Here is a 23160-nt window from a genome sequence, read left to right as displayed (position 1 = left end):
GAGGTCCTGGAAGCTGAGGCAGCTGATTTTAAGCTTGTGCAGGTGCCTACAGGCCAAGGCCAATGGTGTTCCCTCAGGATACAGCAGTCCTGAGGGGTCTCCCTCGTTCAAACAAATCGGCAGCCAAATGTATGGTCTACCAAAAGCCCTTTTATTGACCTGGCGGGAGGGCAGGGGTCTGCACCCACTAAAATGTTTCTCTGCCACATATAAATTTAAGTGGGTTGATGTAGGAATGTATCAAACATACCGTCCTTCTTTACACGGCTGTGGTGATTTGATAGGCAGGGGGTTAGAAATACATGGTGTCTGATTCCCAAACTTGAAGCTGATTTCCAGGCGCTGGCCAGGAGCGGTCTCGATGCCCCAAAGCAGCACAAAGTCTTCATCACAGCTTCCCTGCACAGGGCTGATTCCACACTTGCCCTTAGTTCTTCTGGTAGACTATGTCTAAAGCTTTTTGTCAGGTCACTCTTATGTCAAGTTAGGCCACCAGGTTCTTCTTATGCTAACTGGTGCTAAGTACTTAGGTATGTCTGTGCTAATTACTTGTTTACTCATGTGCATTGCTTGTGCTTACTTATGTCAAACAAAGGCCTTGTTTCATCCCCAAAGGTGCCTGAGGCCACCCGCTCCTTGTGGCACCAGTTGCTTTCCTGTGGAATGTTCTCCCTCCCCAAGGGTAAAGAGGGAGCTGGAGAAAGAGCTTGCCCGGCTGCTCTCCATCCTTTCCCAGCACTCCTGGTGAAGTGGAGAAGTCCGAGCTGAGCGCAAAGGTGCAAATGGAACAGCCGTGCACGGGAAGGCTCGGTGGGAAGGATGATCCAGGATCCATAGGCCTGGCAGCCTGAGCGTGCTCCAGGGGAAGGCCTTGGAGCAGATCCTCCTGAGTGCCATCCCACGGCACCTGCAGGGAACCAGGGCGTTTGCTGGAGGGTGGGAAAGCTCTGCGGAGGGATGGGGACAGCTGGGGCTCCTGGCGGGGTGTTGAGGGCTTCTGTGTGGGAGTCTGGGGGGGTTGGTGTTGGGGGGGTGTTGGAGAAGGAGTTGTCTGGAAGGTGAGAGGTCTAGGCTGGAATTTGAGTCAGTTTGAAGGCAGCATCTGTGCTTTGGCACAGTTTTGGTTAGGGAGGGCAGAAAGAATATCTGTGACTTTTCCTCTTCATGGTCCTGATTCTCCTGCAGGGAACAAGAGGGGAGAGCTGTACTTTACTGGCCACTTAGAAATCTGTACCAGGGGGAGGATTAGCCCTTTTGTAATCTACTCATTTCTTTGGGCTACTTTTGTACCACTGAGTGGACTCTCATTTCTTGAGAGCTTTTATTCCTTAAGAGAATTAGGATATTATCATCCCTTCCTAGAAAACCAAAGCATGGCCCTTGTTTTTTGCCCTTTTTTTGTGTAGTGTTATGTTCTGTAAAGTGACCCTCAGTGGATGAAGTTAAGGCAAATGAGTTGCTGCTTTGAGATGGGAAGCAAAATTACAAATCTTCACCTCCTCAGGCCATCCCAATTAATTTGGGAAGTTTGCAACTTTTTGGAACTACTTGAGTCGAGCAACGGGAAGTAAAGCATTCCTGAATTGAGGATTCTTACTTGCCAGATTCTTCTGTGCCTTCGCCGCTGAGGTGGTTTTGTGCAGAAGGCAATAACTTCAATGAGAAGATAATTTCAGCATGGAGTAAGAGCTTCTGACAGAGACCCAAGTGTTGCCAGCAGTTGCTCCAGGTGCTCCTGCCAACAGCCCCTGCAGGCAGGAGTGCAGCCCCCAATGCACGTGGGCTTTGGCTCCCTCTGGCACAGAAGCCCCCCACGGGCACAGGTCTCTGGGGCAGGAGACAGGCACTGGTGCTGCCAGGGCTCGGGGGTGGCAGGTCTGCTTGGGCAGGGACCCTGCCACATCTGCTGATGTCAGCGCTCCCCGGGCGCAAGGGGTCAGAGCAGCATTCCTGCCCTGGCCCACACGTTCCTCGTCTGTGTCACACGGCCACGCTTAGGATGGCCACCAGCCAGGACGTGTCCCAAGGAGGCCGTGCCAGCTTCTGTGGAAGGCCCCATGCCCTTCCCAGCGCAGCTGCGTCGGCAGCCCTGGGGCCTCCTTCTGCTGCCCTGAGCCCGCAGAGCAGGGCAGCGTTTGCTGATGGTTTGAGCCGTTCCTAAAGATCCTGTCGGGGTGTCTTAGACACTTGGGGTGAGGGATTCCTTCCAACCTGAGCCACTTTGGGTGGGCTGGGGGTGGTCCCAGGGCAGGGGGCAGTGTGTGCAGGGGCCCTTTGTGACATGGTGCAGCATGGTCACCGTGGCATGGAACGGGACAGCGTGTCCAAGGGCCCTTTGTGACACGGGGTGACATAGGAGCTGGTGGTGACAAGGCCACACCACAGTGCTCGGAGCACGCGACGGGACAGGACGGGACAGAGCGGTGCCGTGAGGAGCCCCCGCACAGCACACTTGTTCGTGTCTGACCCAGAGCTTTTCCGAGGTGCTATTCCTGCAGCTGACCTCGAGGCCAGACCACAGGACTTGGTGACCCGTGGCCTTCCCAAGGCTTCTCTTCTGCAGGTGTCCTCGAGGGCAGACCGTGGGACTTGGTGCCCCAGAGGCATCTCCCATCCCTGCCACCAGTGCCCTCGAGGCCAGACCACAATCCTTGACAGGAGTCTCCTGTCCTTGTGGCAAGGAGCCCTCGAGACCAGAGTGCAGGACTTGCTGTCCTGTAGCCTTCCTGAGGCTTCTCTCTTGAAGGTGCCTTCCAGGCACGACTGCAGGCCTTGCTGACTCGGAGATTTCTGAGACATCTCTCCTGTGAGTCGTCACAAATCCAGTCACTGACATGGAGCAGAGATCCCCGAGAGTGCCCAAGCTGGCCTGGGTGGAGGAAGAGGAAGAAGGCCCTGGAGCTGGCCCAGCACAGGAGACTGAAGAGGTGGTGCGGTTCAAGCCTCTGCAGGAGGGTGAGTGGCAGAGCTGGGCTGCTGGGCTGCAGGGCTGGTGGCTGCAGCCAGCTTGGCCACATCCCATCCCATTGCATCCTATTGCATCCCATTGCATCCCATCCCATTGCATCCCATCCCATCCCATCCCATCCCATCCCATCCCATCCCATCCCATCCCATCCCATCCCATCCCATCCCATCCCCTGGGGACATGCCCATGGACAGGACGGAATAGGGGCCAGGACAGACACCCCAGAGCCGTGCTCCATCCCTTGGGACATCCCGGGGCTGTTCCTACCTGGGGAGCGCAGGGCTGGGCTGTGTTCTCCGGCCTCGCCCGCAGCCCCTCAGCTCAGGCTGCGCTCGCTCTTTGCCAGATGCAGCCGTGCAGCGCACACAAGAGCAGGAACGCACCCGTGGCCTCTTCCGCAGAACAGCGCAGGTACCTGCAGCCATCCCCACCTGGGCTGGGCCTGCTGTCACTGCTCAGCCGAGCACCGCGCTTGGAGCATTCTGTGGAACATCCCTGGCTTTGAGGGCCATGGCAGTGGGGTGGCAAGGGAAGCACTTCTCTGGGGAAGCTGGGGACATTCCTCCCTCTGGCAGCTTTCCAAGTCTCCCCGTGCCTTCTCCAGGTGCCTGCCATGGTGAGGTACATCCACCAGTGGCTCATGGCCAATCAGTTTGCTGAGCACAGGCTGAAGAGGGCCCTGCTGGATCTCACCAAAGAGCAGCCTGCTGACGTAGTAATGACGCTCCTGCGTGTGGCCCCATCCTGTGACAGGTATGGGGCCCACCTGCCCAGAGGGCTCAGGGCTCCCCAGCCCATCAGCCTATACAGCCTGTCCCAGGTGTCTGACCAACAGAGAGTTCCAGGGCCCTCTGGCTGCTCCCTTTGCCAGCCCTGGCACGTCAGCCCCCGAGCCTTCTGCCATGCTTCCTCGCTGGCCCTCAGGGACCTGTCCCCACAGGGCTGGGCTGTCTGGGTGCTGCTGGCGAGGGGCAGTGGGCAGAGGCAGGGCTGGCAGCCAGCTCAGCTCCCCGCTGCCGCCCAGGCCACGGTGCTGTGTCCCAGACTCCTCTGAGACAGAGCTCTGACCCCACAGAGCTGCTTTGACCATGTGGAAGAGCATCATGTGCTCGCCCAGGACTGCGGAGCCGGCGCAGCTGATACTCCTCGATGTGCTGGGGAGCTGGCCAGAGCACAGCACGTGCACCTCCGATGGGGACAAAACGGGTGTCTTTGTCCTGGCTGTGAGTTTCTGACACTGGCCTTTGCTGGCCCCAAGGCCACCTGTCCAGCAGCTCTGCATCTTCCTTCCCCCACTGCATCTCCCTGCCTCAGGCGCTGGGCTGAAACCTGGCCTCGGGGCAGCTTCAGGGCCACCAGGCCCGGTGCTCCCCCTGTGTCTCTCCGGGCCTCTCCCTCCCATGCTCGGGCCCTGCCACACGGACACCTCGGCACTGAGCACTGTCTCGGGCTGCTCTGTCCTTTGCAGGCAACTGTGGTGATGTGGAAGATCCTCCAGATGCCCTGTGTCCCACATGTAGTGACCGTGTATTTCCCCCGCCTCTTTGTGCATCTGCTCTTCCAAGTGTTCTTCAGCACGTTGGATGTGCCAGCGGAGGTCGATACCTTCTGGAAGGGATGCCAGCAGCAATACGGCCTTGCCACCAACCCCAACAGGTGCTCCATGCCAGTCCTCCTGTCCCTGCCAGGTGCCCAGGGCAGGAGCCAGTGCTCCCAGCGTGACCTGGGCTTTGCTCTGCATGCAGGTTTGCAGTGCGGACCCTGAAGTCCCTGCTCTGCCAAATGCAGCACGAGGATGTGGTGGTGGCAATAGAACGCAAGTGTGGCTGGGACACGCTGCTGTGTGCTGACACCCACCACTATGCCGTGGGTCTGCTGGCCAGGTGAGACCCCCTTCTCCCCACTGCCTCTGACATTTGTGCTCAGTGCCCAGGGTGCCCCACACAGTCCCCGTGGTCGTGGGCCAGAGGGCCTTGTCACCGAGGAACAGCCAAGCCGACTGGAAAAGGCTGGGAGAGGAGGGAGCCCACAAGGAGCCACCTCCCAAATAGCCCAGGGCCCTTACAGGATGCTGGGGAAAGGCCAGACCTCTGTGAGTCAGTCCTGGGAGAGGTTTGTCCCCCGGCCCAAAGTCTTGGTTTCTTTTTCTCCTGCCAGGGAGATGTCCTGTGTCTCCATCCCCTTGTGCTCAAGGATCGCTCGCGACCTGCTCCGGCTGCTCAGCACACAGGAGCCACGCTGGGAACTGCCCGCCCTGGCGTTCCTTGTGGAGGTGAGCCTGATGGCCAGCGCTGCCTCGCTCAGCTGCCTCCCAGCTCTCTGCCCTCTCGTAGCCGCAACTGCCTGGGACGGTGCCCGCGCCCTGCGCTGCTGCCTGGGCCCAGCCCTGTGCTGTTCCGGGCTCTTGCCGGCCAGGTCCCCTGTCACTGCCCTGTGCCTTTCAGGTTCTTGAGTGCCTGAACTTGAGTGAACGCGGTGCTAAGAGAATCCTGCAAATCTTGTCAAGGCACCTGCGGAGCGAGTGCAGGGAGAGGCGTCGCCTGGCGCTCAGGGCCCTTCTTGTGCTCATCGATGATCCCTTGATGGTGAGAAGGGGGCAGCGGCTGAGGCTGCGCTTGGGAATGCAGTCGCTTGGGCTTGGCTGGGCTTTGGGCGCTGGGGCAGCTGCTCCCAGCTCTCCTGCCTCCTGGTTCAACTGCCCAAGTGCTTTGGAACAGCCCTTTGGCCCCTAGGCCCTGCGGCAGCAGGATGGCGTTTCACAAACTTGTGTTCTGCACAGAGCGAAAAAATGTGGAGCCTGACTGAAAGTCTTGTGGAGCTCCTGTGGGACGCAGATGGAGAGATAGTCAGCATGACAGTCAGGCTCCTCAGCTTTATCTTCTGGGACAAGGCCATGCTGATACCCAGCCCCATCGCACTGCAGCTGGTTGAGGCGCTCCTGCCACTCTTTGACCACGTAAGGCTCGCTGCCCCCAGCCACGGCCACTGACTGCTGCCTGGACACTTTGTGCCCTGTGGATTTGCAGGCCTGAGCCAAGCTGAGCCCCGTGCAGCTGATGCTGAGGTCTTTTTTTCTTCCTTTCATACAGGACAATAGCCATGTGCAGCTGCTCTCCATACTGCTCTTCCAAACATTGGTGTCTCTTCCACTGGAAAAGGAAGAGAAGGCCCTGAAGACACACGTGCGCCAGAGCCTGCTGCCACTCTTCTTCCACTGCCATGATGAGAATCAGCATGTGGCACAGGTGAGGACTCATGGGCTGCTGCTGTCCCCCTGGGAGGGGGCTCAGCTGCCCTCCTGCCCTAGCGCCTCGTGGGCTGCAGCCTCCTCCTCCAGGCCTTGGCACAGGGACACAGGGACACAGGTCCTGCGCCCTGGGCTGTGGGGCCATCTCCGCATCTCTGCTGCTCTCCAGGTTTCTCAGGAAACGCTGCTTTGTGTGGCTGAGTTCCTGAAGAGGAGGGATCTTCAAAAACTGGTGAAGAACAAAAAGCTGTGGAAGTTCACTGAGTGCCTGGTAAGGACGGCCTGGAAGTGCCAGCCTCAGGCTGGAGAAGCCCCCTGAGCGCGGTGCTCAGTGTGTGGGCTGGCAGCTGTGCCCCTGCCCGCTGCTGCACCCAGAGGCTGCGCGGGCTCTTCTCCAGGCTCCCGTGGGCCCGAGCCGGGGCCGATGGAGCCCCGGCCCGGCGGGGCCGCGGGGCGGGGCGGCGCCGCGGCTCCCGGGGCAGCAGCCGCCCCTCTGCCCCCCTCCAGAGCCCGGCGCCCGCGGCTGCTGGCCGCGCCTCAGGGCTGTGCGGGCAGGGGAGGCCGGGGGCTGGGCGCAGGGAGCGCCCGGCACAGGGGCTGAGCCCGCGCCAACCCTTCCCTCCTGCCGCTCTCTGCAGCTGGCCGACGACAGGAGCCGAGCGGCCGAGCACCTGCGCCGGGCCCTGCAGTACCTGGACAGCCCGCAGCAGTCCCTGCGAGAGGAGGCCATCAGGTTCATCGGTGAGCCGTGAGCCCGGGCTCCCCTTCCCTCCCCGCCCCGCCGCAGCTCGGCCCCAGCCCCGGCTGCTGCCCCGGCAGCGCCATCCGGGCCCGGCGCCGTGGAGCCCCGCCTGGCCTCGGCGCTGCTGCCGCCCTCTCGCAGCCGTGTCCTGGGCCGGCAGCGTGCGGCAAGGGCCCGGGCTGAGCCCTGCTGGGCCAGGAGGGCCGTGGCCACAGGGCTGGCAGCGCCGCTGGCAGGGAGCTGTGCCGCTGGGGCCGTGACAGGCTCTGTGTTCACAGGGATGGCCGGGCAGCACCTCAGGGGGAAGAAGGAAGAGCTCCAGCTCATCTGTGAGGGTGAGTGAGGGCAGCGGGCTGTCAGCGGGGGCTGGCGGGGGAGCTGCAAGCCCTGCCCCGGCTGCCGAGGGCTCTGCTCCCTGTGCGGACGAGGGGCGGTGTGGGCAGAGCACACAGAGACGTCAGGGCCACCTGGGGGATTCGTGGCCAGCAGCTTCGGGCTGATCCTGTTGGTCCCTGCTCCCTGCTGGCCATGGCTAGAGCCGGCTGGCACGGCCCTGGAACGGGGGTCTCCTCGGGTCCCCTCAGATCCGGGAACTGACCATGGCTCTGTTCCTCTCTCTTTCAGCCCTTGAAGGCATGGCAGATGACATCAGCGTCGCCGTCGGAAGCCTGGCAATTCAAACACTGTACGTCCTCCAGGCAGTAGAGAGAGCTCGATATTCCATCTTCGACAGCCTGCGTGATCAGCTCCACAGGGCATGGAGGACACGGCCTCGTCTCTCAGGGCTCGGCTGGCTGCACTGCTGGAGCTCTGCAGAGAACTGATCCCAGAAGCTCTGTCTGCTGGGGTCACCTGAGCCAGAAGCAATGTTTCATTTGTTCAACATTGTTCTTTCCTTATTTTCCTTTTTCCTTAGCATAAAAATGTAGGATATGTTGTAATAGACAGACTCCCAGGATCTTTCATTTGCTGCCCAGGGTCTGCAGAGCACAGGGGTAGAGGGGAAAACGGGTCCTTGTGCTCAGCAAGCGGCCCAGGCCAGCAGTGGGGAAGGGAAAAGTAGCCCCTTGGCCTTTGCTGGTTCTGCTGAAGCCTTTGTGCTGGCGACAGAGTGGCTGTGCAGGGCTGGAGCTGCGGGGATCCCTGTCAGACCAGTGCCTGGAGATGGCCACAAGCCCTCTCCCAGCCAGGAAGCGCCATCTGTGTCCTCCTGCCCGTGTGTTGCTGGCTGCACACCCGGGCAATGTGTAGATGCAATGATTTCTGTTGCACGTCCTGACCAGTATAAAGTAACGCCTTTGATTCTCTAACCCTGAATTTGCTGTTGGAGATGTTTCATTTTCACACAGTTTCAGTGACAAAGGGACCCCCCCGACTGAAGATGGGATCCTCAAAGCTCACCCCCCCTCCCAGATGGGAGGAGAAAACAGCCTTGGCCTTTTGCTGGAGGGGGGCACCCAGTAATCAGTGGAGGCTCCAAAATCAGCCCCCAGTCCCCTCCCCACTTCTAAAGACATAGAACACGTTGCCCCCCAGCCCTCCCGTATACCCTCTCATTCCAAAATGCTCCCACACCCCCAAGATGCCCTGAAGCTCCCCCAGCCACTATAGTCCCTGCAAAGCCCCCCGAGAAATTGCCCCGGACCCCCTGATACCCCTTCCCACTTCCAAACACATAGAGCCAGTCATGACACAGCTCTCCAAAACCCTCCAACCTCCCCTTTCCCCAAATTCCCCCAGCACTTCCAGATCCTCCAGGCCCCTTGGCCCTGTAGCCTCTTGAAAATCCCACCAGCCCACCCTAGGATGCCCCGAGCCCCCCCTGCACCTCCAGACACGTAGAGCCAGTCATCCAGCAGTGCAGCTGCATGGCTGAGGGGGCTGCAGGGGCTGTTTTGGGGGTGCAGCTGCTGCCAGCCTCCCCTGCAAAGGCTGAAGCTCCGCAGGTCTTTGGTCAGGATGCCCTGGCCAGCTCCCACCTGAAGACCACCAGCGTGTCCCCTCAGGCCATGGCCGTGTGTGAGTGAAATTGCAGGGGGGCAGGGGGGAGAATAAGGGTTTGTTTGAGGTCAGGGAATGTGATATGGGGCTTGGGGGGGCTTTGGGGAAGTTATGGGCAGCTGGGGTGGGGTCTTTGGGGGAGTTACAGCTGCGGGGTTGAAACAGGGGTTGGGAGGTCTCTGGGGCGTTTCCAGGGGCTGACAGGAGGGTTTGGGGGAGCTCTGGCGATGTTCCGGAAGTCTGGGGGACGTGACATGGGAGTTTGGGCTTTAAATCTGCCCTGGGTGAAGAACTTAATATTTATAATCCTGTTAGAAATGAACAGGCTTTTTGACACAATTAAATGGGGACAAAGTCTTCAAAGCAAAAAGAAACTTTGTTGCTATTTGGCACCAAAGGAGTACACAGAAGCTTGATGAGTTCAAGAGAGAAAAAGAGTTAATTTTATTTCTGACTTTGCAATATATAGAATTCTAAAAGTGGCAGTAGATTGGAGGATGAAATTGCCACTTCTGTAACCACACTGGTCAAACTAACAGTCTATTAATTTTCTCCTCCCACAAAGAAGAATGTAAAACAATCATTATTTGCATGAACAGTGCATGAGAACTTTAGTAGAAATATGTAAACATTATCAGAAGGCTAAGGAAGTTTTATGAGAACTTTAAAACTTTCAAAAGAACTATAAAAGAAAACTTAACACTTTTAAAAATGAGGGCAACAACTGTTCATTCATACCGATTCAGCCGAGCCGAATTTGCATGTCCCTCCCGAGAGCAGAACACACACACCTTCCAACAAAGTGGAAAATTTTCGGGCATTTCCCGGCTGGGGCAGTCCCTGTCCCCTTTCCCATTGGCTCGGTACTGGGGCACTTCCATTCTCTCCTGACCACCTGCTTTTCTGTCTACTCCCCCATCATCTGAATTCCTTTTTAGTCAGGGCTTCAACCCCGCCCCTCTCCAGCAACACCCAACAAACCAACCAGAATATATCCAAACCACAAACAACAACACATAGAACCAACAGCTTTCATTCTTTAGCTGAATAATCTTTTGGCTTCAGCAAAATGTCACCTCGTCTCTCACAACCCTATAAAGTCTTTGTTCTTCTTCCCTAAGTTCAGGAGTTTAGCATGGCCTTGGCTGAGGAGCAGTCCATGTCAATCAGTAAAACTCACTAAAAATATCAATTGATTTAGCTAGTTGAAATGATCGTGGATCGTGTGTTTTATAGAGGGCACGTAATGAGGGGGACATGATGGGCAGATCGGGAAGTCCCGAGTACCTTCCAAGTAGCTCAGCCAAGGGGGAAAGGGAATGAAAGAAAATGCAGCCGGGAAAAAAGAAAAGAAGGCTACTTGATCCAAGTGATTGGGAGACTGCGTTGGACACACACCTGATGCACACTCTCCCTTTATGCCAATCAAGGGACTTTTACAGGACTCCTCTGTCTCCTTTCTGCACACCACCCTCTAGCCACGTAAATTTGACGCTCTGAGAGCTGTCAGACCTTCACCAGAAGCTGTCAGACATTCACCAGGAGCTGTCAGACCTTCAAAGGAGCTCTCCGACCTTCAGCAGGAGCTGTCAGACCTTCACCAGGAGCTGTCACACCTTCACCTGGAGCTGTCACAGCTTCAGCAGGAGCTGTCAGACCTTCACCAAGACCTGTCACACCTCCAGCAGGAGCTGTCACACCTTCACCAGGAGATGTCAGACCTTCACCAGAAGCTATCACACCTTCACCAGGAGCTCTCTGACCTTCAGGAGGAGCTATCAGACCTAAACAAGACCTGTCAGACTGACAGCAGGAGCTGTCAGAACTTCAGCAGGAGCTGTCTCAACCTCACTAGGAGTTGTCCCACCTTCACCAGGAGCTGTCACACCTTCAGCAGGAGCTGTCAGATTATCAGAAGGAGCTGTCAGACCTCCAGCAGGAGCTGTCACACCTTCAGCAGGAGCTGTCAAACATTCACCTGGAGATGTCACACTTTCACCAGGAGCTGTCACACCTTCAGCAGGAGCTGTCGAACATTCACCAGGAGGTGTCAGACCTTCAGCAGGAGCTGTCAGACCTTCACCAGGAGTTTTCACATGTTCACCAGGAGCCGTCAGAACTTCACCAGGAGCTGTCACACCTTCACCAGAAGCTGCCAGACCTTCAGAAGGAGCTGTCACACTTTCAGCAGGACCTGTCACACCTTAACCAGGAGCTGTCACACCTTCACTAGGAGCTGTCACAAATTCAGCAGGAGCTGTCAGACCTTCAGTAGGAGCTGTCAGACCTTCAGCAGGAGTTGTCAGACCTTTGGCAGGAATGGTCAGAATTTGGGAGGAGCTGTCAGACCTTCACCAGGAGCTGTCACACCTTCACCAGAAGCTGCCAGACCTTCAAGAGGAGCTTTCAGTCTTTCACCAGGAGCTGTCACACCTTCAGAAAGAGCTGTCAGACCTTCAGCAGGAGCTGTCAGACCACCAGGATGAGCCGTCACACCTTCAGAAGGAGCTGTCACAACTTCAGCAAGAGCTGTCAGACCTCCAGCAGGAGCTGTCAGATTTTTACCAGAAGCTGTCTGACCTTCACTAGGAGGTTTCATAACTTCACCAGGAGCTGTCAGACCTTCACTAGGAGCTGTCACACCTTCACAGGAGCTGTCAGACCTTCACCAGGAAGTGTCACACCTTCAGCAGAAGCTGTCAGACCTTCACTAGGAGCTGTTAGACCTTTGGCAGGAGCTGAAAGACCTTAACCAGGCTCATACTGGGAGTGACTGGTCTCATACCGGGTGTAGCCGCTCCCGACCTCAAGACCCCATGATGTCCCCCTAAGGCCCGCCACGGCTGATCTCTGGAGCCCTGCAAGCTCCAAATATCCCTCCCAAAAAAACCCCAAACCCAGGCAGCCCCAGGATATTTGGGCCGAGCTCCCCCTCCCCCGGGCACCTGCGGGATGGGGGCGATGCTCCCGGGGTGCTGCGAGCTCAGGCAGCGCCAGGGCCACGCGATTCCTTCCCTCCTCTCCTCCGGCTGCTCCCTGCTGCCGCTGCGCCTCTTCCTCCCTCCCTCCTCCTCATCCCCCGCTCCGGGATCCTTATCCGTGAGGGGAAAGGGGGCGAGGAAAGGGCAGAACCATGAGGGGAAAGGAGCGAGGAAAGGGCGGAACCATGAGGGGAAAGGAGCGGGGCCAAGGGGACGCGCTGTCCTAAAAAAGCCCGGTTTGGTTTAAAATCACCCAAAAGGGCATCAAATGCAACCTACATCCACATGGTTCGGCCTGACATCAGCCAAATGGTATTAAAAGTATCCAAAGGGCTCTAAAATCCAAACAATGGGGTCTAAAATTGCCTCAAATGTTTTAAAAGACACATGAAATGGCTTAAAATCACCCTTAAATCCCTCAAATGCAGCTAAAATCCACCCTGAAAGTACCTGCTTTGGCCTAAAATCACCTTAATGGCTTGGTTTGACCTAAAATTGCCCAAAGAAGCAAAAAAAAACTACTTAAATGGACCCTAAATCACAAAAAAGGGACCTAAAATCATGCACACAAGATTAAGATTCACCCATATGGACCTAAAATCACCCAAAGGGGTCTTAAATCCCCCCTAAACCCCACTAGATTCGGCCTCAAATCAGCCACAGGGGCTGAAAATCCACCCAAAAAGGCTCGGGATCCCCGCAAGGGATCTGAAGCCCACCCTAAACCTGCCCGGTTCGGCCCAAAATCCCCCAAAGGGGCCGAGCCCGAGGCCGAGCCCGGGATCGGCTCCGGGGTCGCTCCGGGACCTCCGCCTCCGCTCCGGGCAGTTTTGGCCGCGGCCCCGGACGGGCCTGGGCGGGACCGGGAGGGACCAGGGAGGGCTCGGGAGGGGTTTGGGCATCTGGGGCTTTTTTGGGCTTTTGGGAATTGTGTTGGGAGTTTACAGGGAATTGTTGGGGTTTTTGGGGAGAATTATTGGGTTTGGAGGCAGTTGGGGGATTTTGGGGAGTTTGGTTTTGAGGGGTTTTATTGGTGCTTTGAGTGGGAAGTTGTTTTCCTGGGGGTATTTGGGGCTAATTGAAATTTTTCCTGTTTTCTTTTGACTTTTGGAAGGTTTTACTGGGATTTTGTGGGGATTTTGTGGGATCCTCTGGAATTATTTCTGTGTTCTATTGGAATGTTTAGGGGATTTGGAGGCATTTTATTGGAATTGTTGGGGCATTTAGTGGGATTCTTTGGGGATTTGGGTTTGTTAGGAATTTTAGCGGGGATTTTGCGGGGGGGGTTTGTGGGTTTTTTTGGGTGTTGCCAAGATTTCTTTGGGTCTCGTGAGGATTCTGTGGGGCTTGTTGTGGTTTTGGAGACATTTTTGGGGGGGGATTTGTGGGGTTTAATTGGGATTTTGTGGGCTTTTATTGGGATTCGAGGGTGTTCTAATGGGAATTTGTGAAATTTAATTGCGCTTTCATGGGGTTTATTGAGACTTTCAGGGGTTTAAAGGAGATGTTGGTGCCTCTCAGCCCTTCCCCACACCCTGGGAAAACTCCAAAGCCCCCCAAAATTCCACTGAAACCCCCCAAAATCCCCCCAAAATCCCAATAAAACCCTCCAAAACCCCAAAGAATCGAACAAAATCACAGTGAAACCCACCAAAATTTAAAAAAAAAAAACTCCCAAAAATTTCAATAAACCCCCCCAAAAAAAACCCCACAAAACCCTAAAAAAATCATCTAAATCCTCAATTCCACAAAACCCTGCAAAGTCCCATAACCCCCCAAAGCCAGTAATTCTCTCCAAAATTCAGTAATTCCCCCTATGTTACCAACAAAATCCCCCAATGCCCAAAAATGCTGCCAAAATCCCCCCAGAATCCCCCCAGAGCGCCCCAGACTCACCGGGGGCAGTCCTGGATCAGGGGGCACCGGCCGGTGGAACAGAAGCCGCTTCAGGGGGCCCGCGGAGCTTTTTGGGGAGGGGGCACCATGGGAGACCCCCCAAAAACGGGGGAGGGGAACCCCTGTGGTACCCCCTCCCCCGAATGCCCCCTCCCACGGTTCAGGGATAGCCAAACTCAAGAAAATGTAAACCAGGCTTGACTTTCCAGAAATTATTTTTGGCCGGGTTTAGCTGCATCCTCCAGGCTCAGGATCACCGGTGTATTTGCAGGTTTTGCTCTGCATCATCAGCCTGCCCAGACTCTGCTCGGTGTTTCACAAATGGAGAAGACAATGGATATTGTGCCAAGCTTCTTTGCAAACAGCAACACCTGCATCAGCATGACAGAAAAGAAGAAAAAAAAAAAAAAAAAGAAAATAATCAGCGGTTAGAACAGAGCCAGTGTCCCACCATCTTCCCCTCCACTGTTATTACAGAGGCAAACCTGGGCCTAAAGCTTCCACCTCTCAGTTCCTGATGCTGTTTGACTTCAGCCTTGACTCCCCCTGATCTACCTGACTGCCGTCCAAGTGGGGCTGGGGATGCTCAGCCTGGAAAGAGGAGACACTGGGGAGGCCTCAGTGCAGCTCTGCAGGACTGGAAGGGTCCCACAGGAAAGACGGGGACAGTGTTCAGCCGGGCCCGTGGCAACAGGACAAGGGGGGATGGCTTTCAACTGCAGGAGGCTGATTGAAGTTGGATCTGAGGGAGCTGCTCTTTTACACGGAGGCTGCTGAGGCACTGGCCCAGGCTGTGGATGCCCCATCCTTGGCAACAGGGCTGTGAGCAGCATGGGCTGGGGAAGATTGCTCAGCTCGGAACAAGATGCTCTTTAGATCCACTGTGATGTCACAGATGTGATGTTCCAGCAGGAACTTCCAGCGTCCAGCAAAGAGCACAACACAACCACTGGCCCTTGTGTCAGCCCACCCTGTGCCAGCCCTCGTGCCAGCTCACCCTTCACCATGCTCCCTGTCACTCTTCTCGTCACCTGCGCCCTGATACTCCCATCAGTCCTGAAAGCTCTCTGTTGCCTGGATTTTGTCATCCGTCCCTGCAGGATGCTCACATTTGTCCTGAGGAAGGTACAGTGCCATTCCATGGAGGTGGACCCCCCCCAGCTGCCCGGCTGGGCTGGAGTTCTGTGGGGATGGGGTGGGACAGGGACCCCACTCTGAGGTGTTGCTACCTCTGCAGGCTGTCACCGAGAGAGAGGACGAGATGGAGGTGGACATGCAGGCTGATAGAGAGGAGGAGATGGAAGTGGATGGAGAAGAGAGTGGAGACAATGCGATGGAGGTGGACATGCAGGCTGATAGAGAGGAGGAGATGGAAGTGGATGGAGAAGAGACTGGAGAGGAAGAGATGGAGGTGGACATGGAGATTGATACAGAGGAGGAGATGGAAGTGGATGGAGAAGAGAGTGGAGAGGAAGAGATGGAGGTGGACATGCAGATGGATACAGAGGAGGAGATGGAAGTGGATGGAGAAGAGACTGGAGAGGAAGAGATGGAGGTGGACATGGAGATTGATCCAGAGGAGGAGATGGAAGTGGATGGAGAAGAGACTGGTGAAGAAGAGATGGAGGTAGATGTGGAAGAGGAGATGGACGTGGAAATGGAAGAGTACCTTGAGGACATGGACATTGATGAGAAAGATGAGGAAGAGGCCATGATCTTGGGATGAAGAGCAATACCAGCAGCAGGACAGGCATGTGGTCCCCACAGGCAGAGCGGGTCCCCTGCTGCCAGGCTGGGACTGGGCTGGGTGGTCCCTGCTCAGGGATGTGGGACCCGGTGCATTGGGTTCTGGTGGCCATCCCCAGCCTGTGCTGCGCTTGCTGGGCCAGCCTGGGGGCACATGGAAGAGCCGTCTCTGCCTGATTGGAGTGACTGTGCCTCTTGCTTTTCCTCAAGGACCGATGGAGATCCCGGACAGAGATGCCACCCTTTTGTACATACCTTATAGAGTTTGTTGTTGTCTTTAGGCTATAGGTTTTAGGGCTTCTTTTTGTCTTCTGTAAATACGTTTCATAGACTTTTAGTTAGATATGTTCTTGGGTATATATGTTCCATAGATAGATGTTGTTAACAAATATTCTTACAATGTAAATGTGTTCTGTGTTTTCTTTGCTGTTTTTCTGAAAATAAACAAGCTTTATTTTTCACACCCCAGTTCTCTTTCCATTTGCTTCAGGCACAGGTAGCATTTGCAAAGTTGTGGTTTCCGCTTGCTCCAGGTTCCCAGGGCTGGAGGTCGGTGGGGGCGCTGGCACAGCCACAAGCTTTTGTTTGGGGGCAATATTGGGAAGGGGGTGGGAGAGGGGGCACAGGGGGAGGTGGGACCCACTGAGGCTCCCCCAGGTCACCCCAGGACCCCCAGGCCCCGTCCCAGCCCCCCCAGTTCCCTCCACAGCCCCGGCTGAGGGGGGCTCAGCCCAGGAGCCGCCGTCGTTCGGGGCTCCCCCGAGGGCAGCCGCCAACGGGAGAGCTCCCGGCTCAGAGAGGCCCCAGCAGAGGAGGGGATCTTGTCCCTCCTTGAGGGCCCTGAAGGGTCTTCAGGCCCCTCTGAAGAGGAGTTTTTCTCTTTTTAGGGATGTTTGGGGGGACCTCACCCCTCCAAGGGTGTTTTTTCCTCCCCATTTTCAGGTGTTTGTGGGGCCACAGCCCCACAAGCCCCTTTTCAGGGGTGATCATGACAGCTTTAAGTGACATTTTTCTGGGGGACTCACTCCAAGCCGCTGTAGGGGATGTTTTGCCCCCCAGGGTGGATTTCTGGGGTTTAAGGGCCCCCGCTCTGGTCGGGTCCCACTCTAACTCCCCTGAAGAGGCCAACACCACTCCTGCTGATTCCGGCAGCGGAGCCCTAGGAGGGTTGTAAGAGTTGAAATTTTTAAATTTCATTTTTATTCTATTTTATTTAAATTCAAATTTATTGATTTTTAGTTTTATTATAACTCCTTGAGAGGACAGCAAGGACATTCAAGGGCAGGAACATTTTTTCCTGGCTGGTGACTGGAATTTCAGACCCTGGCAGTGTGTGCAGAACCACACAGACTGGGATCAAACATGGGCTGGGATCACCTGGACTGAGATCCTATGGACTGGGAGCATATGGAATGGGACCATAGGGATCAGGACGGTACACACTGGGATAAACTGGGTTGAGATTCTATGGACTGGGACCACATCGACTGGGATTGCACAGACTGGGATCCCATGGACTGGGAAAAAGCATTGGCTACCATTGGCTACCATCCACATAGAAAGGTGGCCACCTCAAGTTGTCTTGATCCTTTTTGGGTGTCCCATCCCCCTCTTTCCCCCGCCTTCCCCATCGTTCCCCCAGTCCCCGCTCCCCTCCCCCGTGTTTGGTTTTGGGGGTTCCAGGCCCCTCCTGCTCCGTGGGGGGGGTCCCGATCCCTCTTTGGTTTAATTTGGGGCCCCCAACCCCTTCTCACCGCGACCCCCGCGGCCGGGGGGGCTCTCAGCACCACCAGTGCCACCAGTCCGGCCCCAGCTGCCCCCGCACGCCCCATCCCCATCCCCAGGGTCACCTCCCCCCTCCCCAAATTCCGCTCCCGGGGAGCGCTGGGCGCTGCGGGTCCGCCCGGCGACTGAGGAGTCATCGAGAACAAGCGCTCTGATTGGCTAGAAATGGCACCGCGCAGTCTCTGATTGGCTAGCGCATTGAGAAGCGCTGTGATCTGCCTGGCAACCGATGAGCAGCGCTATCGCAGGCGCTGATTGGCTGAAAATCGCCGGCCCGGCAACTGAGTTGTCAGCAGCGCCGCGCGCTCTGATTGGCCAGGAGCTGTTTTGGGGTGGGGACGGGGGGAACTGGGGACCCCCAGGAGCCCCCCGGCTTTGGGGGTTTCCATCCCCCCTCGGCCATCGGGGCGGCCCTGGGGCCACCCCAACACCCCCAAAGTGGGGAGGGTCCCCGGAGCCGTTTGGATCCCCCAAAAATGGGCTGGAAGCGGCAGGAGCCGCCCCAAAAAGGGATTGAAGGCTCCGGTCCGGGAATGGGGGAGGCTCCGGGGATGGCTCCGATCCGGATCGGGGCGGGCTGGGATTGAGGGAGGGTCCGTTCAGCGACTGGGGAGGGGTCTGGCACTGGGTCAGGGGCTGGCATTGGGGAGGGTTTGGGAATTGGGGAGGGGTCTAGGATTGAGGGGATTGCTCCATCCTGGGATTGGGGCAGGGTCGCTCCCTGGGGGAGGGGTCCATTATTGGGCCAGGGCCTCTCCCCTTCCCGAGCCCAATCCCGTTCCTGATCCTGTTCCCGATCCCAATCCCATTCCCATTTCTGTTTCCGTTCCCGATCTCATTCCCGACCCCGATCCCACTCCCATTCCCGATCCCGATCCTGTTCCCAGTCCCGGTCCCGCCGCTGTTTCCAGGAAATGGCTCTGCTCTCAACCCCGACCCCAAACCCAGCGGGTCAAACACCCCAGATCCTGGGGTCAACTCCCCCCGACCCCAAATCCTCGGGGTTCAAACACTGGGGGGGTCAAACACCCTCAAACCCAAACTCTGGGATGTCAAGCCCTACCCCCCCACCCCCCAGCCCCGAACCCCAAATTTTAGGATCAAACCCTCCAAATCCCAGATCCTGGGGTGTCAAACACTCCCCAATTCCCAAACGATGGGGTTAAATACCCCTGATTTTGCTGATGCAAAAAAATGTCTCAGAAATTCAGCCAGCTTGTTCACCTTTTTTGTCAACTTCTTTTCAGGGTTGGACGACCTGGTTGCGACAGCGGAACCCTTCTAAAAGACGGATGCTAAGAGACATAACCGGTGCTGTGGGAACAGGATTGGGAATTCTAAATAGCATTGATTCAGAAGTATTAATGAACACATTGGCTGCCACCACTAGATTTGACCAAATTCCAACCACCACTGCAGTCGTCCTTATTGGCCTTGGGAAGACATCAGCGCTTGCTATCAAACATATTACCAAGTTGGGAGGAAGCAAGCGTAAATGATCACAAATTGGTAATTGATGCACTCGGTGCCACACAAAAGAACGTTTCTTTAGCTCTCAGCTGTATCCAGGCTCAATTAGGGATGCAGTCGGTTGCTGCCTCGATTATAAGAGAAGGTGAAGAAGGCACTTTTCCTACTGAGATTCGGAAAATAGTTTGGGACAGTGCCGCTGATTTTGAAAAGGAATTCCAATCCCGGTGGAACCTAGTGAACTTTACCTATGACCCCATCACAAACATAGCCACAGCTTTGGTGTTAACCGTACGTGATGCCTCAAGTGCATTTGGTATTCCCCATCATTGCACTAGGACTGGGACACATATGGAGCCACTGGGAATGTGCTGGGGGCAACTGGGACCACGCTGGGGGCAACTGGGGACAAGGGTGAGTGACTGGGGCCCTGCTGGCAGAGACTGGGATCATACTGGACTCATACTGGGATCTTACTGGGAGTGACTGGGACTATTCTGGGGGCAAGTGGGAGAACTGGGAACACAGGGGATGAAAGTGGGAACAACGGGAACAGTGCTGGGGGCAAATTGCATCATAATGGGGAGTGACTGGCAGCAACTGGGCTCCTGCTGGGAGCAGCCCCTGGCGGCCCCGGGAGCCCCGCACCCCTTTCCCGGCCATGCCGCCCCTCCAGCCCCAGCACCCCCCATTGTCGGGGTGCCGGCACTGCCAGGGGTCCCCCCCTCTCGGGTTCCCCGCTGGGGCTTCTGGGGCTCTCCTCTCTCGGGGCTCCCGCTCAGGGCAGCCGCGGCTCTCCCGGGGCTCCCCAAAACCAGTGTCCCCCCGCCGGGGCTCTGCCGCCACCCACACTGGGATCCCCCGAAAACACCTCTCGGGGACCCCCCGATGTCCCCCCGAGGGCCAGCTGCGGCTCGGCTTTGGAGCCCTGCCAGCTCCAAACATCCCCCCAAAAAAAATCCCAAACCCAGGCACCCCCCAGGATATTTGGGCCGAGCTCCCCCTCCCTGGGCACCTGCGGGATGGGGGCGATGCTCCCGGGGTGCTGCGAGCTCAGGCAGCGCCAGGGCCACGCGATTCCTTCTCTCCTCTCCTCCGGCTGCTCCCTGCTGCCGCTGCGCCTCTTCCTCCCTCCCTCCTCCTCCTCCCCCGCTCCCAGATCCTGAACCGTGAGGGGAAAGGAGCGAGGAAAGGGCAGAACCATGAGGGGAAAGGAGCGAGGAAAGGGCGGAACCGTGAAGGGAAAGAAGCGGGGCCAAGGGCGGAACCGTGAGGGGAAAGGAGCGGGGCCAGGGGGACGCGCTGTCCTAAAAAAGCCCGGTTTGACCCAAAATCACCCAAAAGGGCATCAAATGCAACCTACATCCACATGGTTCGGCCTGACACCAACCAAATGGGATTAAAAGTATCCAGAGGGCTCTAAAATCCAACCAAAGGGGCTTAAAACTGCCCCAAGTGTTTTATAGCCCTCAAGAAATGGCTTAAGATCACCCGTAAATCTTTCAAATGTGACTAAAATCCACCCTGAAAGTATCTGGTCCAGCCTAAAATCATCCAAAGGTATCTAAAATCACCAAAATGTCCCTGACACCAACACAAGAAGACCTAAAATCACCCTAAAAAGGCTTGGTTCAACCTAAAATTGCCCAAAGCAGCAAAAAACCCTACTTAAATGCACCCAAAATACACAAAAAAGGGACCTAAAATCACCCACACAGGATTAGGATTCACCCATATGGGCCCAGTTTTTCCTAAACTCACTCAAATGGGCCCCAGCCCCACCCACATGGGCCTAAAATCATCCAAAGGGGTCTGAAATCCCCCCTAAACCCCACCAGATTCGGCCTCAAATCAGCCACAGGGGCTGAAAATCCACCCGAAAAGGCTCGGGATCCCCGCAAGGGATCTGAAGCCCACCCTAAACCTGCCCGGTTCGGCCCAAAATCCCCCAAAGGGGCCGAGCCCGAGGCCGAGCCCGGGATCGGCTCCGGGGTCGCTCCGGGACCTCCGCGTCCGCTCCGGGCAGTTTTGGCCGCGGCCCCGGACGGGCCTGGGCGGGACCGGGAGGGACCAGGGAGGGCTCGGGAGGGGTTTGGGCATCTGGGGCTTTTTTGGGCTTTTGGGAATTGTGTTGGGAGTTTACAGGGAATTGTTGGGGTTTTTGGGGAGAATTATTGGGTTTGGAGGCAGTTGGGGGATTTTGGGGAGTTTGGTTTTGAGGGGTTTTATTGGTGCTTTGAGTGGGAAGTTGTTTTCCTGGGGGTATTTGGGGGTTAATTGAAATTTTTTGTGTTTTCTTTAGAATTTTGGAAGGTTTTACTGGGATTTTGTGGGGATTTTGTGGGATCCTCTGGAATTATTTCTGGGTTTTATTGGGATTTTTAGGGGATTTGGAGGCAATTTATTGGAATTGTGGGGGCATTTAGTGGGATTCTTTGGGGATTTGGGTTTGTTAGGAATTTTAGTGGGGATTAGGGGGGGTTTTGTAGGTTTTTTCTAGGTTGTTGTCAAGATTTCTTTGGGTCTCGTGAGTATTTTGTGGGGCTTGTTGTGGTTTTGGAGACATTTTTGGGAGGATTTGTGGGGTTTAATTGGGATTTTGTGGGCTTTTATTGGGATTCGAGGGTGTTCTAATGGGAATTTGTGAAATTTAATTGCGATTTCATGGGGTTTATTGGGACTTTCAGGGGTTTAAAGGAGACTTTGGTGCCTCTCAGCCCTTCCCCACACCCTGGGACAACTCCAAAGCCCCCCAAAATTCCACTAAAACCCCCCAAAATCCCCCAAAAATCCCAATTAAAAACTCCTAAACACCAAAGAATCCCACAAAATCCCAATGGAACCCACCAAAATTTAAAAAAAAAAAAAAAAAAAAAAAAAAAAAACAAAAAAACCCAAAAAAACCGCCCAAAAATTCCAATACACCCCCCAAAAAATAACCACCCCAAAACCCTAAAAAATCCCTAAAATCCAAAATCCTCAAAACCCACAAAACCCCCATAACCCCACAAACCCAGTAATTCTCTCCAAAATCCAATAATTCCCCCTAATCTCCCAACAAAATCCCCCAAAGCCCATACATGCCGCCAAAATCCCCCCAAAATCCCCCCAGAGCGCCCCAGACTCACCGGGGGCAGTCCTGGATCAGGGGGCACCGGCCGGTGGAACAGGAGCCACCTCAGGGGGCCCGCGGTGCTTTTTGGGGAGGGGGCACCATGGGAAACCCCCCAAAAATGGGGGGGGGGAACCCCTGTGGCACCCCCTCCCCAGAAAGCCCTCTCCCCCGGTTCAGGAATAGCCAAATTCAAGAAAATGTAAACCAGGCTTGACTTTCCAGAAATTATTTTTGGCCGGGTTTAGCTGCACCCTCCAGGCTCAGGATCACCGGTGTATTTGCAGGTTTTGCTCTGCATCATCAGCCTGCCCAGACTCTGCTCGGTGTTTCACAAATGGAGAAGACAATGGATAATGTGCCAAGCTTCCTTGCAAACAGCAACACCTGCATCAGCATGACAGAAAAGAAGGGAAAAAAAAAAAAAAAAAGAAAATAATCAGCGGTTAGAACAGAGCCAGTGTCCCACCATCTTCCCCTCCACTGTTATTATAGAGGCAAACCTGGGCCTAAAGCTTCCACCTCTCAGTTCCTGATGCTGTTTGACTTCAGCCTTGACTCCCCCTGATCTACCTGACTGCCGTCCAAGTGGGGCTGGGGATGCTCAGCCTGGAAAGAGGAGACACTGGGGAGGCCTCAGTGCAGCTCTGCAGGACTGGAAGGGTCCCACAGGAAAGACGGGGACAGTGTTCAGCCGGGCCCGTGGCAACAGGACAAGGGGGGATGGCTTTCAACTGCAGGAGGCTGATTGAAGTTGGATCTGAGGGAGCTGCTCTTTTACACGGAGGCTGCTGAGGCACTGGCCCAGGCTGTGGATGCCCCATCCTTGGCAACAGGGCTGTGAGCAGCATGGGCTGGGGAAGATTGCTCAGCTCGGAACAAGATGCTCTTTAGATCCACTGTGATGTCACAGATGTGATGTTCCAGCAGGAACTTCCAGCATCCAGCAAAGAGCACAACACAACCACTGGCCCTTGTGTCAGCCCACCCTGTGCCAGCCCTCGTGCCAGCTCACCCTTCACCATGTTCCCTGTCACTCTTCTCGTCACCTGCGCCCTGATACTCCCATCAGTCCTGAAAGCTCTCTGTTGCCTGGATTTTGTCATCCGTCCCTGCAGGATGCTCACATTTGTCCTGAGGAAGGTACAGTGCCATTCCATGGAGGTGGACACCCCCCAGCTGCCCGGCTGGGCTGGAGTTCTGTGGGGAGGG

This window comes from Anomalospiza imberbis, unplaced genomic scaffold (assembly GCF_031753505.1).
Source record: "Anomalospiza imberbis isolate Cuckoo-Finch-1a 21T00152 unplaced genomic scaffold, ASM3175350v1 scaffold_88, whole genome shotgun sequence".
Lineage (NCBI taxonomy): Eukaryota > Metazoa > Chordata > Aves > Passeriformes > Viduidae > Anomalospiza > Anomalospiza imberbis.
The sequence above is the reverse complement of the archived record's forward strand: the minus strand, read 5'-3'. Positions refer to the sequence as shown.